Genomic DNA, 13,642 nt, shown 5'->3' with positions numbered 1-13,642 from the left:
CACAAGCTTTAAAATCTTAAACAAGGAAGCCAGAGCGTTGAAGATTATTTCAAGGAAATGGAGATTGCCATGATTCGAGCCAATATTGATGAAGATAGGGAAGCAACCATGGAAAGGTTTTTATCTGTCTTAAATCCTAAAATTGCTAACTTTGTTGAACTGTAACATTATGTAGAGATTGAAGAGATGGTACATGTGGCCATAAAAATCGAACAACAAATTAAAAGAAATATCTTCAACCGGAGTAGTCCAAGTTCGGCCACCAAATGGAAACAAGAGCCTAATACTTTTCAGAAGCCAACCCCAATCTAAATAAATGATAATGTTGAGGGATCTAAAATAATACAAGTGGTGAATCCAGCAAGGGTAAGAAAGGTAAACAAACACTTTAGAGCGGTCCAAAGACATCAAGTGTTTTAAGTGCTTTGGAAAAAGACATGTTACAAGCCAATGTCCCAACCGAAACACTATAATATTGCTAGACAATGGAGATATTGTCTTAGATTCTAAAGAGCATGTTCATGATGAGGAACCAGAAGCAATCCGTGAAGAAAAGCCAATAGACAATGCTGATTATGGAGAAATACTTGTTTCAAAGAGATGCCTCCAATCACAATCAATTAAGGAGGATCTACAAAAAAAACATTTTTCACACAAGGTGTTATGTAAAGGATAAGGTTTGTACAATGATTATTGATGGAGGGAGTTGTACAAATGTAGCTAACACTATTATGGTGGATAAAATTGGCTTGACAACCTTAAAGCATTCAACTCCATATAAACTCTAATGGCTCAAAGAATGAGGTGAGTTAAACGTTACTAAATAGGTCCTAATTTCTTTTTCAATTGGTAGGTACAAGGATGAGGTACTTTGTGATATTGTCCCTATGCATGCTAGCCACATTCTACATGGAAGGCCATGGCAGTATGATAAAAGGGCCATTCATGATTGTTATCACAACCAATACTCCTTTAAACATGAAGGACGCAAGATAACTTTGATGCCTTTGACCCCTAAAGAAGTCCAATAAGATCAAATGCATATGCGAAGGAGTGTCAAAGCCTTGCAAAAAGACAAACTACCATTGAAGAATGAAGGTGGACAAGACATGAAACTGAACTTCTTCATGAAGAAATATGATGGTTCGATGCTGAAATTTGAAGAGATTCCAACGAATCATGGCGATGGTTGGGATTCAAAGTCACAACTCTTCATCAAAGGCCATGGTTCATGTCGTCAAAAGGTAAGTACCCCTTCATTTGAAACATCATGTCTCTCTATTTTTCAGGGAAATCCAAATGAAATGTCACTTCCAAAAATGATATCCTTAGAAGAAGATCATTCTAAAATGGTACATGTTGGCAATTTATATTCCAAAGAAAGGCGTAATAAGAGATCTTGTGAAATGGTACCTATTGGAAGAACACATTCGTCCAAATGATACTTTTTTTTGCCAAAAGAAGGTAAAGCGATGCAAGAATAAAATGATAAACACTTCAAACATTTCAAAGGCTTGATTTGAGGACAAATCGCCTTAAAGAAGAGGGGATGATGCAAGCACATTTTCACCACATGCAAAGGGAGTATTCTTAAACCTCTTAATATTTTACTAACTTTATATCATTTTGCACCTATGAAATAATCATACATATCATGCTAAGGTTGTTAGTTATGTGATTTAATGAGTAAAGTAACTTAGAATATTCACATCTTTATAATTTATACACATTGTTATTTCAAGTATGTTAAGTAAGTTAGATTAGTCTTGCATTCATTTAAGCATGATTCATTACATTCATGAAATGACACCATGTTTAATCATTCATTTGTTAGCTCATGTGCATTCATTTTAGGTACTAAGTCTTATACATTAGCTTACATATGTTATATCCTTATGTACTTATCACATGACATACATACATAGCTCACAAGATCATATCCATGCACGTCAGCAAGGTAATTGGATCATATAAGCTTAATACCTTTGATTTACCTTGTTTTCTTTGCGCATGTAGGTACATGGGAGCATGGTACACATTGGGGCAGCTTGTTGGAATATTTGGGATCCATTTGCAACTCGCAATTAGCTACAAACATCATGGCAGCTCGCGGGACACAAAGGGAAGCTCAACTCAGTTAGAGGAGCTCAAGGTTAGCTCATCTCAGCTAGTTGGACTAATTGAAGACAAGTTACTGAAAATGACAACAAATGTAACTGAACATAGATGAAAGAGATGCTAGGGAGCTTGGGAGATCACGGCTAAGAAGATACTTCACCACCAACCCTTGCATTGCTAGCTAACTATACACATGCAAGCTTGAAGATAGCTCAACTCACGCCCAAGGTTATTGTACATGTTTGGTCTTCATCATATGCATAAGGCTACACCATAAGCCTCCTAGAGAACCATGTGCATGCCTTGTGACTAGCCAAGCAATGTGTTATGCGTGTGTCTCCTTTAGGCACCAAATATGAATGGTTATAACCATTCGACCAAGCAGCCCTCACCCTTCAAATTGGCACCAACTTGAAAGGACTCAAGCACTATTCGGCCATGAAACATGCCCCTTCCAACCAGCCGAATCATCACATATGCATTCATCTTAATTATTCAATTGAATTATGTATTTTTAAAGAGACACAAGGGCTGACATAACCATTATGTTTTCATTCGGCCGTGTCCCTTCAATTCCTATAAATAGGCTAGTCCCATTCATTTTGTAACACACCTTTCATATAATTTAAGTGAGATTATTCTCTTTTCTCAAGTCCTTGTGACTTTTATCGACTTATCAAGTAAGTTAATTACTTGTGGCGTCAACCCCTACTCCTTGATACTTGTGGTTCATTTCTCCTTATAGATAGTGGGTCCAAGTAATTTGTTACCACCCCTTAGAAAGATTTGTAAGGCTGGGTCTTTGTTCATTGTAGCACTGGTTCTTCCTTGGTCTTTCTAAGATACTATCCTCACTAAACATCATTTATTTCATAAACCAAACCATAGCCATATCATTCTACTTCCGCTACCATATTCATAACATAAGTAGCCCTCCATTTCACCTTTACATCAACTACCAAGCCATCTATTTGAGCATTTCACTTATGTAGGTTGTTTTTCTTCCTTCTTAGATCCATAATCAAATTAAGGTAGGAGTACCTTACATCATATATCATATAATTAAATATTCTTCCATGATCATCTTAATTGTGAGTTTTGATAAAATCCCAGTTTTGTACGACAATATAAGAATTTAAATGGATTCTTGTAATAACGTTAACTTGTTTGAGTTCTTATTCAATCACATCATCATTTTCTATGAAAAAAAGAATGAATTTTTACCAATATTATATATGTACCCTTGAGTTGTCAAAGATTTATGTAAAGTTTTACATTCTAGAATGGAATATTATTTTGGTTTGAAATATTTTGATTTCTTTCAAATCCTTTGTAAATTAATTATGATATTTACTAATAGCTTCCTCAGTCGGTTAAGAAATATATATTGTACCATTCTATTTCAATATGACTTGGGGAAATTGCCTCAACACTAACATAGCTCTTCCTTAATAATTGTTATCTCCATATTTGATGTTAATTATTCTAAAATATGAGTATAAGTTTTGAGGTATTCTGAAGGGGATCGTATATAAGAATTTTCTATGTATTGGATATACTCTGAAAACTGAAAGGATATAACATTTGTATTACTCTGAAAGTAAATAAAAAAACTAAAATTCTATTTCTGCCTCGTTTATTTCAACCCATACATATTTTAGAATGGATTTGTGAATGAGCGATTGTAGACTCTTTCAGTGTATTATCTTTGACTATGTCCAAGTAAGATTCAGTTTGTGTTTTATCGATCATCTCGACAAGTTCATTTATTTTATCCTGGTTCAAACTAGTTATGTTCATGTTAACTAACTAGGTTGCTTACTTTTGAGATTGTTCATATTTGTGAGATTTCCTTATCCATAACGAATGACCGAGATCTGATGTTTATGTCACGTTTCTAAAATATTCTTCTTAAGGTTTTGTGTTCGTGATTAAAACTTCATTACAACTTATTATCCTCAGTCTGGTGAGTTGTTTGAATTGATTATTCATATTCTAAAAGATAGGTTGAAAGTTATATCACAAGGTTCCTAGATAGTTTGGTAGATTGTTTATTATTAGTTGGCTTGCTTATATTAATAATTGTATTTCATCTTTAGTTATCATCAGTGACTGAGCATATTATTGTCTTTTGTCTACATTAAGGTATTATCATTCTGACTCACCCTATATATTATTATCGAGTATCGAGTTTTGGGAAACAAATAGCCTTGTGAAAGCCATTTGGTAGACTTAAGAGTATGAGGATATTGTTCCATCATCTTTTCTGTCAGGTAAAATTTTGAGGTCAAAATTTTCTTAAGGGAGAAGAGTTGTCACACCCCAAAATGACGCTAATTGTAAACTTTTTAAAAGTGCAGTGACTTGCATTATAATTAAACCATATTTTCTTAAAAACATCTTAAAACATTCAAACCCATTATTTTTTGGTTTCTTTCCACCCCCCCCATTTCATTTTTAAACAACACAAATAACAAAATTGTCTCTCATCTCTCTCTCTATATTTGAGTTTTGTTCTATTCGTCGTCGATATGACCTCCATCGATGTCACCGTCGGCACCGTTGGATTCGTCTTGGCATTTTTGTTCGAGTAGTGATAACCTTGTTTATAATATCGTCACCGTTAGTAGGGTGAAGAAAAACAATTTTCAGGTTTTGTAGAAGTCATGTTTTCGCTAAGTTCACTGCAAACCAACCTCGGTGGTCACATGTCTCCATATCGCTCTCTTATAAGTCTGAATCACCTCTGTTAAGCTCAACTCGACTCCGCACGTTCGATTAAAGATATGCAACCTAGTATTACTGATTGTGAGAAGCATAAGGCGTAGTTAGTATCGATTAGTTACTATAAACTATCCAGATATATGACCAGTTTGGCTATCGGAGTGTGGTCTCGATTGTATACAGTATGGTTAAAAATTTATTTTCAACCTCTTAAAATGTGGCATGAAATTATTTCTTATATTTGTATTGGTAAATGATTTTAAAAATATTTACTAAACACATTTCACTCGTGACCTATTTATGTGATCAATGTGGTCACTCTGATTCAGTTGTAACTCTTAGCTAGGTCTAGGGGATACATATAAAATTATATGTGATAATGTTTTAATCTAAAATTTGAAGTATAAAAAGTTAGGGTAAGTACATAAATGGTCCCTCGGCTATAGGGAGTTACTTTATTGAGTCTTTCGATTATTAAAAGTTTCAAAATTGTCTCATGACTATAAGATATTACTTTTTAAGTCCCTTAACTATTAAAAGTTACAAAATAGTTACTCGATTATTCATTGTGTTACAAACTCGTCCTTTTTTATTTAAAAATGATGGTAATTTGAATTAGATGTTAACTTGCTTACTGATATGATATAATTTGATATAATAATTTCAAACGACTATCATATTCCAGTCAGTAGGCTAACATCCACTCAACCCATTATCATTTTTTAACCAAAAATGATGAGTTTGGAATATAATGAATAGTCGAGTGATCATTTTATAACTTTTAATAGTTGATAGACTCAATAAAATAATACCATATAATCAGAGCACCATTTGTATACATTAACCAAAAAGTTAATATTTGATCTGCATTATTTTGATTTTACAAACAATATTAATTTTTTTTAAACGTCAATTAAAAAAAATCTTAAAAGGAGAATGAGTGAATCCAAGACAGGAATGTGACAGGTTAGGTGTTTCGACAGACGGGACATTGAGGCTGGCTGATTAAGGTTTGACAAGTGGCAAAATGTGGAGCATTGGGAGTTTAGTGACATGTGCTTGCTGAATTGTTATGTGAAAATGATTGATGCAGCTACTTAGTTGGACCAATGAAGACATTCCATATTTGTAGAAAGACATCAGCAATGTCAAATATAGGAAATGGATAATTCCCCAATTGTTTCGGAAAAAAATATATTTTAAAATATGAAATTTAACTTTTTATTAAACCATAAATTTATTAAATAATTTATAATTTAATCAAATTAGGCCATTCAGTTTTTATGGTTAATAAAGTAAGTCATTTATAATTACACCTTTAAATAATTTTAATAACAAATTTAAATGTATAGTTTTATTTCACATATTCTTTATGTCATCATCAAATAAAACACTAAATTTTATGTATGAGTGGGTCGTAAGCACTAAGCCGCTGAGAATTAATATTATGGACCTTCATTTAACCAACCCATTTCAATGTTTGTTGAAGAAACTTTTATGTTTGGATTGGGCTTCAAAACTTTAAGCAAATGATTCACACTTGGTTTTTAAGCCTCGATTTTTAAGAGGTGGATCATCATAGTGGATTCCTACTTTTAAGTATTTTTAGCATAAATTAAGTGATGCCAGTAGTAAAGAAATATTATTATTTTTTAAGATATTAGATTCGAGTATCAAGAATACTAAACATATGAACGTATAATATTAATATATAAAAATTATCTTTAAATAAATATTACCTTAACGTATAATATTAAATATATAAAAATTATCTTTAATAAATATTACTTAAAAACCATTAGTATTTTGACCCTATAAAGAATGCACTCTTCTTTGCCCTTTTTTTCGGCGCACATTGTTTGAAAAAAGATGGTCATGCTCCTGCGTGGGTCATCACATCATTAAAGTATATGACACCATGGCCGCACACCAACGCGTTAGGTTCACCAACCCATACTTGACTTTCTAAGCACCACCGTCACTTTCCTTCAACTAATGTATAGGTCGAAAATAAATTGCAATGTTTTTAAAATAGGCTTTCGAGAAATTATTGGACATCTTATTCTACGAGCCTTTGATAACTCTTGGTTTGTTCAACGGCCAGAATATTTTCTTGAACTTGGGATATAGAATTTTCTTATTTATCACGTTATTTTAATTAAATTCATAATTCAATTCAAATCTTAAAATGATTAATCTCTTGCCACTAAAACAAGGATTGATTAACAATTCAGTAATGCTCCATTTAGATTGTTAGTATCTTGCCATTCGAACAAGGATTGGTTAAAAATTCAGTCATGCTCCATTAAGCAGATCCTCTAATGGGGTTGGTAATTAGAAATAAACATTAAAAACAATATAAAAATATAATTTCTAGAAGCCTGCTTAATCACTATACTATATAGATCATTAAGTGGAGGACATGAAAACAATCCAGCAAATACTCCATCACGGTAGGGTCTTCTGAAATTTCCCCACCGCAGAATCATGGCTAGACTTTTCATCTTCTTCCTCTTCACCATTTCCATTGCTTCAGCTTTAGCAGAAGACGACAGCTTCGTGCGAGCCGCGGACAGGAAGTTTTTGGGGCTTAACAAGAAGGAAAAGCTCAGCCACTTCAAGCTTTACTGGCACGACATCCTGGGAGGGCGAAACCCAACGGCGGTCCCCGTGGTTATGCCATCGAAGAACTCATCGACGGCGTTCGGGATGATCAGCGTGATAGACGACCCTTTGACGATGGGACCGGAGATGAGCTCGAAAATGGTGGGGAGAGCACAGGGGTTTACTCGGCGGCGTCTCAGCAGGAAGTTGGGCTGTTGATGGCCATGAATTTCGCTTTCATGGAAGGGAAATACAATGGGAGCACTATAACGATACTGGGGAGGAACACTGTGTTCTCCAAATTGAGGGAGATGCCGGTGATCGAGGGAGTGGACTTTTCCGGTTTGCTAGAGGCTATGTTCAGGCTAAAACTCATCGTTTTGACCCGGCAACCGGGGATGCTGTTGTTGAGTATAATTGTTATGTCATGCATTACTGATTACCCTTCCTTTCTCTCTTTTTTCTCCAAGTTTAGGCTTTGTTTTAAATCGTCAGCTTGAATCCTGTTTTTTTGATGGCATAATTCCTTCCTTAGTTGACTGTACTTGCTGAGAATTTAATGTTATTGCTTAAAATACCCAACCTGGAGACTTGTGCAGCATATTGAACCTTTGGATGGTGTTCATAAAATGGGTGAGCACAACCCAGATTTCTGCATTCAGCTTTTGTATTGGAAAAGCAAAATTTTAAATATTAAAATTAATAAATAAACACAGACAGTATATATCAAAGATTCTTATTTATAACGAAACCAATAACACATGTACATTATTGGTTTTGGCCGCTCAATAAATACATATTTAAAATATTATATTTATACACTTATATTTATCAAGCAATAAGCATGTTGAATTTTAAACTTTTAAAGGCATATATTTAATTTTGTTACTCATGTCCTGAACTTTGTACGTTATTATGTTTTAAAATAAATGAGTTTTTTATATAAAAAAGACTATCTTTAATCATAGTAATATATGAGAGTCAAATTTAAAATTTGCCTTTAATAACTTAAAAGTCATATGATTGTCGATGAATTTCTTAAATCCCACATTATTTAGGTCTGAAATTTATCAAATGTTTAAACATAGATTATTAAACATATTTTCATCGAGTGATTAAAGATAAGTTTATACATTCAAGTTATTATTATTATTCAACTTGACTCATGCTTATACAAATACATATATTCAATACACACCATATATATTTTTTTTTATCACATTTTTTCCACCAATAATGTTTTATAAAACTCTTGGACCCCCGAATTTGGAGTATCCTACTTTCACGCAATTAACAGGGTTCAACAAGCAATCGATATTTCATGATCAATGGTGTAGTACTTTGTAGTAGCGGTCATTATATATCGTATTAACAATCGAAATATGGTCGAAAGAAAAAATATCTATTTGACAGGGCTTCTTCCTATACCTAGGAATTCCATTGGACCCAGAAATGATACATTGGAAGAATCTTTTGGTCTTCTAATATCAATAGGTTGATTGTTTCGCTCATGTATCTTCCAAAGGAAAAAATATCTCTGAGAACTGTTTCCTGTATCCAAAGAGACTATTTGGGTTCTCCCAATAACTAAAAAGTGTATCATGCCTGAATCTGACTGGGGTTCGCGGTGGTGGAGGGACTGGATCGAAAAAAAAATGATTCTAGTTGCAAGATATTTAATGAAACCGTCGTGGAATTGAGATCTCATTTTCCTATTTTTAATCTCTACAACACCAACCTACTTTTGGTATATCAACAAAACTATATGTTTAACGTGACACGCTATAAAAAAGAATAATAATTTAAAAATGAATATGCAATGAATGTTAATTTGGAAATTAAAGTTTTCAAGTGACATGCGAGTGAAAAGGGCCATTGGAATGTAGTATGTATGAAGCAAGTTTAAGGAAATCAATGTGTGGTATTAGGCAATTAAGGATTTCAGTGTGGAGCAGTGAAACTTGTGTCACAAACTTACTGACGGAAAGCTTAATGATTTTGAACCCAGAAGTCTAAACATGCGCCATCCCACCCTGCCTTTGAATCTGCACTGATAGTGGAAGTCTAACAATTTCAATATACGTTGGTTCCCAATGAAACGAATCGATCTCACGGTGCTTCCAAAACTCAAATTCAGAAACATGTTTATAGATCATACTTTACTGTCCCCATTTGAATTTAACATCATTTGATGGTTTATTTTTACTGTTCCTATGTGCCGATTGATTACTGTTGGGAGCTGGCCTTGTTCCCTTCTCTTTGCTGCCCCTTGTGGTGGCCTCTTAGTTTTAGTGGTTATGCCGCCTGTCCTGCATGCTTCTCTTCCACTACTATAGTCCATAAATATTTAGGGTAAAATTGCACATTTAGTACCTAAACTATTAGTTTTAATCTGTTTTAATACTTAAACTTTCAAATTTTTTTCAAAATATAACATTAAATTTTACATGCAGGTACTAAAATGAAACCAAAACAAAACTTTAAATATAATTTAAAAAATTAAAAATTAAAATGCTAAAATGAATAAAAACTGATAATTTATATACCTAAACACTTAATTTACCCAAATCTAATATATTTTAGGTCAACACATTCAGTAATGTTTATAATATGGTATTATATTAGGGTAAAGTATATAAGAGCCCTCTCAAATAATCATTTTAACCATTATATTTTTTAAAAAAACAATTATTTAAAAATTAATAAATTATTATAAAATAATTATTATAAAATTATAAAATAATAATTAAATCTATCATATTATTATAAAATAATCATTATTTTTTTTGAAATTAAATTTTAATATAATATTTTATTAGAAATATACTTATAATTAAATTTTAGGGCAAAGAATACAAATGGTCTCCCGACTATAAAGTATTGTTTTATTAAGTCCCTCGATTATTAAAAGTTACAATATGATCCTTCGATTATAGAGTGTTGCTTTGTCGAGCCCTTCGACTATTAAAAGTTACAAAATGGTCACCCAACTATTCATATATTCCAGACTCGTCATTTTCTGTTAAAAATTGGTGGTTGTTTCAGCTGGATGTTAACATGATAACTAGGATATGATAGTCGTCTGAGATTTTGGGATCAAATTTTATCGTTTCATAGTCAACAAGTTAACGTTCAACTCATAATATCATCTATTTTTTTAACAAAAAAGATGAGTTTGGAACATAATTAATAGTCGGTGACCATTTTATAACTTTTAATAGTCGATAGACTCGGAAAAATAACATTTTATAGTCGAAGAATTATTTTGTAACTTTTGATAATTGAGAGACCATTTGCGTTATTTACCCTAAATTTTATAATTTAATTTGACCCGATCTATCAAGAGGTCGATTTGTTTGGCCTCAACCGAGATATTATTATGGGATGGAAGGATAAGATGGGAAAGAGAGGGTGCGTCAATTCCCTTTCATCGGCAGCTAACGGCATTAGCAAAGCCCATTCGTTTTGTCCTTTACTGCATAACTTATCTATCTCTATCACAACGCTACAATACTCGAAGCAAAAGCAAAAGCAAAAGCCAAAGCCAATGCTCCTCCATTCTCAGATCCTTCCCGTTTAACAAAATCCCATCCTTGATCCAGTCATACTGTGAAACCCCAAAATTCGCAGCTCCATTGTTATGCAAATCGAGAAATGTTACCCTCTCTAGTTCAAAGCAGCTTCCTTTCACCTTCAACACCCTTCGCCGAAATCGACTCCAACTTAAACTCCCTAAAGCCCTCCCTTTTACTCCCCAAATCCCTTTTCCCATCTTCTCTATCGTACCTTCCCACAGAACATCACCGCTCTGTCTCTCGCCCAGCTATGCTACTTCCATGCTTGAGGCTCCCGTCCTCTGGGCTGGTCGCCTTTGCATTTACTACGCTCTTTTGAAGTTTGGGTTAGCTGGATCTCAGGCTAACCCACTTGTCTCAGGTTGTTATTCTACATATTGTATCAAGATTGACTTTTTTTTCTTTGTTTTTTTAACTACTTACCAATGATTCTTTTTTGGGTTTTGATTTCTTTGTTCTGTGTTTTCATTGGTTAGGGATGGAGGATGGTGAAACTGTTGGGGAGAGTGCTGATTTGGGTTTAAGTGGTTGGAGAATATATGAGGGAGTCCAGGTTAATTTATGGCTTTTTCTTTTATTTCCCTACCAATTTTTTCAGTTATTTCAAGCATATTGATAAAGATGTTTTTGCCTATGTAAGATCAAGATCAAAGGTTAATTGTTTAATTGTCTTGAGGTGTGCAAGTTCAACGAAACATATAAATAAATCCTGTTAGAGGTTTGAGTTTAGTTTGGATGAACAAAACATTTCTCCAAGATTTGAACTATTGGAGATAAAAATCCCATCCCCCTAGATGAAGTCTTAAGCTCTACTAACGTTTGGTCAACCATTTAAATGAATGCAACACACAGCTGATCATCAATGCACCAATGTTTTGTTGTATTCCCACAACTATGAAATTGTGCGAAGAATTAGCAGTAATTTTAATCGAGTTTATAAACCTGTGGAATGACTTTACTCGGCCATTTGTTGTTGTTCCTGTGTGCATTTCTATTGAGAAGTTGCAGAACACTTGTTCTTGTGTTAAAATAGTTGATCGCACAAACCTTTTAGACATTGTACCTCTTGTGGCTGATAAGAGAACCAATTACAACACGTAGGTGTTCTACTTTGATTTTAAAATGTTTGGACTTGCTTTGCATTTGCAGTTGTGAATGGTATCTTAAAACTTAACAAAATTTGAGATTGCCAGAGTTCTTTTTTGTGTCGATCTATGACAAGAATATTGATGTTGGGAAGAAGAAAAACAACAATAATCAAAAGAAATAAGGCTGAACACACGAGTAGGAAAGATGGAACTCAAGTAGAACTTGCTTAGGGTTAAGGGAAACATCTTGTTTTCTTTTAATTCAAAGAAAATAAAAATGATAAGTTGTGGCTGTAATATTTTTACAGCTTATTTATACTAGGGTTACAATGATGGAACTCAAAACTATTGGAGCACCGAGTCTATGGGGTTTGTACTTTGTATTGCATAGATTCTTGGTTTAACAAGTAATTATTTTGTGCTTGTGCTCTCCATGTAGCAGACTGCATGCTGATATTAAACTGTTAATGCCCATCATAATTTGAGGTATAATCTAATTGTAATGCAGCATTCTTAGGGCCTCATTTGTTTAGCGTTGCTATTGGCACAGCTTTTGAGCTTTAAAAGCTAAATGGGCAAAAATAATATTGGCTGCTCCAATTAAAACTTCTTCAAATCATTATAATAATCAACTTTGTTTTCCTTGTAGACAAGGAAGCAGCTGATAAAAGAAACTTGGTGAGCAAGTGGCATCCAACCACAAAAGGGACACCTAAAAGAAACAACAGGGGTCCTTCCAAATCTGAAGGCCGACGACTACTAAAAGCAGTTGCATCCCTTCTCTCTGATGATGATCATTTCACTGATGCCACTTCTCACAAGGTGATAGAAGTCTAGAACTAAAGCATTATCACTATCCTTTCGATATTGGATACAGCATGGAATCACGGTGTTTTGAAATTTGTCTGCAGGGTTGCCAGATAAGGAGGGAGAGTGCACACGGTGAAAGTATATGCTGCAAAAACGTTAGAGCACTATTTGACGAGCTTCCTACCCCTCATCTTACTGTCGAAATCACTCCATTTCCGGCAGGCCCTCTCACTGAAATAGATTATATCAAGGCTGAGAAATTGGAAAGGGTTCTAAGGTATTTAGAATCATGAACAGGACTGATGCTCAAACTGATTTTGGCCTCTTTGTATTTTCACAACTTCACAATGAGGAAATGAGAGAAAAACAGTGCAATGAATTTTTAGAGGCATTGTTGGTAATCTAAGAAGTATCATCTTTGATATCCAGGTTTAATTTTTTTGCATGTTGAAATTATATCAAATGTCCAAATTCACTATCCATTACATGACTCGACTTATGTTTCATTACTTGATGACCACCATAACTACATTGACAAAAGGATGTGAAAGCATGTGCATGAAACACCACGGAAAACAAAGGATTGGAACATTGACCTAAAAGCTGATTAGGGTTATTCAACGACCATAAGCTCCCCATTTTTCTTCCTGGTTGTTCCTGAAAATCCATCTCCATCCCTTGAAACTTTTTCTGCTCCTTTTGATCCCTCTTTCATTCACTGTT

The 13,642-nt window shown here is 33.9% G+C and overlaps 2 pseudogenes; both read left to right on the top strand.

The window, feature by feature from the left end:
• The first annotated feature begins 7,287 nt into the window (after positions 1-7,287).
• On the top strand, positions 7,288-7,961 carry LOC120116558 (annotated as a pseudogene).
• A 2,905-nt stretch (positions 7,962-10,866) lies between these two features.
• Positions 10,867-13,318, top strand: LOC120116559 (annotated as a pseudogene).
• The last annotated feature ends 324 nt before the right edge of the window (positions 13,319-13,642 follow it).

Source organism: Hibiscus syriacus, unplaced genomic scaffold (genome assembly GCF_006381635.1).
Source record: "Hibiscus syriacus cultivar Baekdansim isolate YM2019G1 unplaced genomic scaffold, ASM638163v2 tig00110299_pilon, whole genome shotgun sequence".
In the NCBI taxonomy this organism is placed as follows: domain Eukaryota; kingdom Viridiplantae; phylum Streptophyta; class Magnoliopsida; order Malvales; family Malvaceae; genus Hibiscus; species Hibiscus syriacus.
This window is presented reverse-complemented; position numbering and strand designations above follow the sequence as displayed.